This window comes from Mesoplodon densirostris, chromosome 13 (genome assembly GCF_025265405.1).
Source record: "Mesoplodon densirostris isolate mMesDen1 chromosome 13, mMesDen1 primary haplotype, whole genome shotgun sequence".
Classification (NCBI taxonomy): Eukaryota; Metazoa; Chordata; class Mammalia; order Artiodactyla; family Ziphiidae; genus Mesoplodon; species Mesoplodon densirostris.
The window spans coordinates 59,562,479-59,568,478 of record NC_082673.1 but is presented as its reverse complement, the minus strand read 5'-3'; the positions used below and the strand labels follow the sequence as shown (position 1 = coordinate 59,568,478).

The following is a 6,000-nucleotide window of genomic DNA, read 5'->3' as shown; positions in this document are numbered from 1 at the left end:
AAAAATGGGGTGCTGTAGATCAAGGGCAGATGAAGGGAGCGTGGTTGTAGTCACCTTCACTTGATTAGAGACATGGTAGCTGGGAGGGGTAGAAGATATCAGATGGTACAAGGGAATCCTGCAGCAAGCAATAGCCCCCATCACTGACTGCCTCCCTCAGATAGTACATCCTTAGTTCCTGCTAACCTAAAGATAATAACTTTATTTTTGACAGAGTGACTTCTTCTGACTTGAGCCTGCAGTGTGCTTTGAGAGATCTTCCGCCAGGTAAGTGCAGAACAAATTTCCTCAGATTTATAAACCACGCTTTTCTCCCAAGACTTTCCTAAGACTCAAATCCAACATCTTATTTAATCCTTACAACAGCCCTATAAGTTAGGTGTATTTTATTGAGACACAGAGAGGTTAGGCAACTTGATCAACATGCACAAAGACCTTCATCACAGCATAAATTATACTTGACAAATAAAACGAAACGAGGAGAGAATCTAAGTATCCAACAGCAGGCAAATTGTGTTAAATCAGTTATGGTACATCATTTGATGGAGGTACTTTAATAATAGTCTATATCAGATTAAGAAGTTTCTTTTCTACTCCTAGTTTGCTAAAAGCAAGTTAGTTGTCCTGGGTGTTGAATTTTATTGAATGCTTTTCTAATCTACTGAGCTGATGAAATGATTTTTATTCTTCATCTAATCATGGTAATTTATATTAATTGATTTTCTAACATTAAATTACCTTGCATTTCTCAGACAAAATCAACTTGGTCATGATGCATTATTCTTTCTGTATTTAGCTAAGATTTAGTTTTAGTCCTGAGATTGGATAAAATTTTTTTTTCTGGTGTTTTTCTTGCCAGGAATGGTTTTCAAAATATTGAAATTGCTTGCTACTTGAATGTATGGGGGAATATGAGAGTAAAACAATTGAGACCTGTTGTTTTCTTTGAGGGAAGAATTTTTACCTGCTGATTTAATTTCTGATTTATTTAGGTTTTCTGATTTCTTCTTGAGTCAGTTTTGGCAAATTTTGTTTTTGGTTATATATACACATTTCTGTTGGATATGTATGCAGCAAGGGAATTTCTGGATCATGGGGTAGGTGTATGTTCAGCTTTAGCAGATACTATCAGTTTTTCAGAATGGTTCTATTAATTTAAAAATTTACATGCTAACCAGGAGTGTATGAGAGTTCTGATTTGTCTGTATCCTTTCCAATACAAGGTATTTTCTGTTTTGTTGTTTGATTTTTCATTTAGTCTCTACTGCTAAGTGTGAAGTAGTATCATAGTGTAGTTTTGATTTGTATTTCCCTGTAGACTAATGAAGTTGGATACTTTTTCATATGTTGATTGACCGTTTGAATATCTTGTTTTGTGAGAAGCCCTTTCAAGTCTCAAAAAAAAAAGTGAAGTGCTTATTCAGGTCTTCTGAAAAAGAATTGTGTTGCCTTATTGAATTGTAGACATTTTAATAATATGTATTCTGGATTTGAGGCCTTGGTAGGATATATATGTTGTAAATATCTACTTTGTTTCCTGTGGTTTACCTTTTTACTCTTTTTATGATCAGAAATTTCTTTAAAATAGTGTAAATTATCCATTTTTTTTTCTTTGTGGTTGGTACTGTTGTACCTATTTAAGAAATCTTGGCCTTATTCTAAGATCACAAAGAACTTTTATGTTTTCTTCTGAAAGCTATATTGTTTTTCTTTTACATTTTGAGCCACGATCCATCTGGAATTGGTTTTATTGTATATGATGTGAGGTAGAGGGTCAAGATTAATTTTTTCCATGTGGATACGCACTTGACCAGAAACCATCCTTTTGTCATAGCACTATTTACCTATTTATTTATTTTGGTCAGGCTTACTGAGGTATAATGAACACAGAGGAAAATTCGTGCTCTTGAAATTTATGGTTTGATAAGCTTCACCAAAGTGTACCATCCTGAAACCACCACCACAATCAGGATGAAGAATGTACCTAACATCTGAAAGAATGCTCCTTTGTAGTAACAATCACTGATCTGATTTCTGTCCCTGGATTTTTTTCTTTTTTCAGAATATATAAATGGGGTCATACAGTATGTAGCCTTTTGTTTCAGATTTCTTTAAAAAAAATCTCAGACTCTCAAAAATTCATCCATGTCATTGCTAGTACCAGTAATTTGTTCTTTTTTATTGCTGAGTAGAATTCCATTGTGTGGATGTACCACAATTTGTTTATCCATTAACCAATTGATGAACATTTGGGTTATTTATAGTTTTTGGCTCTTATGAATAAAGCTGTTATAATTGCTCATTAATAGGTCTTTGTATGGATGTATGTTTTCATTTCTCTTGGGTAAATTACTAGAAGTAGGTTTATTGGGTCATATACTATATAGTATACTGGATTGTATACGTTTAACATTATACAAAAAAAATCCCTCCAGCTGTTCCCAAAGTGACTGTGCCATTTTACATTCTATTCGGCAATACATAAAATTTTAGTTGCCCCACAGTCTCTCCACCACTTGGTATAATCAGTCTCCATAATTTTAGCAATTTTGAGTTGGTTTGTAGTATTATCTTGTTGTAACTTTAATTCTCATTTCCCTAATGATTAATGATGTTGAACATCTTTTTATGTGCTTCTTTGCCATCTGCATATCTTCTTTAGTGGAGTGTCTGTTGAAATCAGTCACCCATTTTAAGAATTAAGTTATCTATCTTTATATTATTGAGCTATGATAGAATATATTCCAGATACAAACCCTTTATCAAATGTGTGCTTTGCAAATACCTTTTCCCAGGCTGTGGCTTGTTTTTCATACTCTTAAAAGCATCATTCAAAAGGCAGAAATTTTTAATTTTCATGAAGTTCAATTTATCAATTTTTTCTTTAATGGATAGCAGTTTTGTGTCCTAAGGAGTCCTTGCTAAAACAAAAATACAGAGATGTTCTTAATTTTTTTCTAGAAATTTTATAGTTAAAACTATAGTTAAACTATAGTTTAATATAGTTAAAACGTAAAAGTTTTGCATTTAGTTATATGACACATTTCGAGGTAGTTTTTGTATCTGGTGTGAGGTAAGGGTCATGGTTCAATTTTTTACATGAGTGTCCACATTTTCCAGCACCATATGTTGAAAAAGCTATCCTTTCCCCCTTTTCAATACCTGTACACCTTTCTCTCTCCTCCTCCTGGTACTCTAATTACATGCATGTTAGGCTGTTTAATATTGTTCTACAGCTCTTGGACACTTTTTTTTCTTTTTCTTTCTTTTTTTTTTTTTGTGGCTGCGCTGAGTCTTCATTGCTGTGCACGGGCTTTCTCTAGTTGCAGCAAGTGGGGGCTATTCTTTGTTGCAGTGCATGGGCTTCTCATTGTGGTGGCTTCTCTTGTGGAGCATGGGCTCTAGGCACGTGGGCTTCAGTAGTTGCAACACATGGGCCCCAGAGCACGTGGGCTTCAGTAGTTGCAGCGGGTGGGCTCAGTAGTTGCGGCTCGTGGGCTCTAGAGCATGGGCTCAGAAGTTGTGGCGCATGGGCTTAGTTGCCCAGTGGCATGTGGGATCTTCCCAGACCAGGGATCGAAACTGTGTCCCCTTCATTGGCAGGCAGATTCTTAACTACTGGATCACCAGAGAAGTCCACTTGGACACTTTTTTAAATTACCATTTCTCTTTGGGTAATTTCTATTGAAATGCTAAGTTTATTGCTTCTTTTCTTCCGCTGTGTCCTGTCTCATCAGCCAATCAAAGAATTCTTCACATCTGATATTGCATTTTTATTTCTAGAATTTTTGTTTCTTTCCTGTAGTTTCCATGTCTCTGCTGAAATTCTCCATCTTTTCCTGGATTGTGTCCTTCTTTTCCATGTGAGCCTTTTACATACTAATCATAGCCATTTTAAAGTCTCTCATCATTCCAATATCTGGGTCATCTCTCTGTCTAGTTCTGTTGGTGGCTTTATCTTGACAATGGGTTGTTTTTCCTTGGTTTTTTGAATGTGTCATAATTTTAATTGGATGTTGGACATTGTTGGTAGAAGAGCAGTAGGTAATAAAGTTGATAATATTGCCACCCAGAAATGGGCACACTTCTTTTGCAAGGCTGTTAATGTAAGAATGGTTTGGTCCCTTGTTAGCAGTTAATAAGATTATTAGTTAGTAGGGAGTTTGGGTGGGGTTGGACTCCTGGTTGCTATAGTTCTCTTCAGCCAGCCAGACTGCAAAGTTTTCCAGTGGTGGACTGAAGTTACCTCATGCTTAGTGTGTGGCCTGGTGTGCCAGAGGGTTTTTCTCACCATCCAGACTCCATCCTCAGCTTTCCACTGAGGGGGTCGCTCTCCATGTTGATGCGCCTCTCCTAGCTGTGAACTGCTCTTGCTCGTTGCTCAGTGCAAAACTGTGGCTATGTTAGGGGGTTCCAGTTCTTCTGGTCCAGCTCCAGTCTTGGGCAGGCCTTGGGACTGCAGCTTTGTCCATGTTCCTGTTCCTCTTCATGGCATTCCATTTCTGCCTTGTATCTGTAGGTGGCTTGGGTGGGAGAGAGTTCCCTACCCCTCCCTCAGTGGTAGCAGACCTCTTCTTTGTGTCAGTGCAGGATTCTGGGCCTGACAGTCCCTTGTTCTTCCATCAGGGCAGGACCAGCAGCATCAGTATCACCTGAGAGCTTGTTAGAAGTGCAGAATTACAGGTCCCATGCTCAGACCTGATGAATCAGAGTCTGAATTTTGACAAGATCCCTGAGGGATTCTTGTGCACTTTGAGAAGTAGTGTTTTACTGCAGTGGTCCCCAACATTTTTGGCACCAGGGACTGGTTTCGAGGAAGATGATTTTTCCACGGATGGGGGTAGGGTGGGGTGGGGGGGAGGTTCAGGCGGTAATGTGAGCAGTGGGGAGTGATGGGGAGCGGCAGATGAAGCTTTGCCTGCTGGCCTGCCACTCACCTTCTGCTGTGTGGCCTGGTTCCTAACAGGCCATGGACTGGTACCGGTCCGCGGCCTGGGGGTTGGGGACCCCTATTTTACCCAATCACTGTTTTCTTTTCTTTCTTTCTTTTTTTTTTTTTTTTTTTTTTTTTGCTAACTGTGCTTTTAATGAGATTAAAATCCTTCAAAGTCAAAATATTGTGAAGGTAACCCTACTTTAAGAATAAACTGGGTTGTAGTGCACACATATTTAAATTAAGGCATTTAAATGTTTTTTTCTAGTTAAATTATTGAATTTAATTGAACAATTATCATTGATATGCCTAGTTAAAGCTTCTTAGTTTCAAATTCTTCTTTGAGCTTTGTGTTCCTAGCACTCAAAAATCTTGACTCTTTCTTGTAGCAGGGATTTTTCTGTTGCTTCCTCTTATAAAGGGATTTCTTAGACCTTTGAAGCCTGCCTCCTAGGGGCAGTTCTTTCTTCCTCTCCCCCTTGGGTTCAGCTCAAGCAACAGGTTCCTACATGAAGTTTCTGTTGATGCTTCAAAGCCTGGCCTAAAGGGTTCTAGCAAGGACCCATCCCAAGAACCTTTAGAGACAAGGTTCTTGCTGAGAGACCCTCAGCTTTTGAATCTTCCCAACTTTGAGTATCTTGTGATGCAGTGATACAACTGTGCTTCCAGAATTCTAGTTTTCTCTATTTTTTCTCAACTTTCAGTAAAGGTTAATTTTACATTTATCTCAGTTCTTAAGTTGTCCTCTTTCCTTGGATTTCATAAAAAAATGCTGGCCATGATTGCTGGAGTATAGCATCTGCTTTCCTTTTGTCTTTACCTTTGCTTTTGTGTCCAGGTATTTTGAAGCCTCCCCCCCACCCCCTGCCCCCATGTCTCAGTGAGAGACATCAAGTCAGAGAGTTCTGGCAATATCATTAAATTGTTTTAACATAGCTTGTTCAACCTGGGACCATCATGGAAGTATTCCAAGCAAGTGCACACAGAGGGACACAAGGTCACAGCTCTTAGCTGAGTCAGCCCAGGTTAAGAGCTGTCCTGGTTTCCTGGGACCAGTGAATTATACT

General features: G+C 38.4%; 1 protein-coding gene across 1 annotated transcript in view; it reads left to right on the top strand.

The window, feature by feature from the left end:
• Window positions 1-219: 219 nt before the first annotated feature.
• Window positions 220-6,000, top strand: part of NCALD (neurocalcin delta) — a 291,637-nt gene continuing 285,856 nt past the window's right edge. The window contains exon 1 of the mRNA XM_060116023.1: window positions 220-267. The gene's annotated coding sequence lies outside the window, so the exon portion shown is untranslated. The remainder of the gene's footprint in view (window positions 268-6,000) is intronic.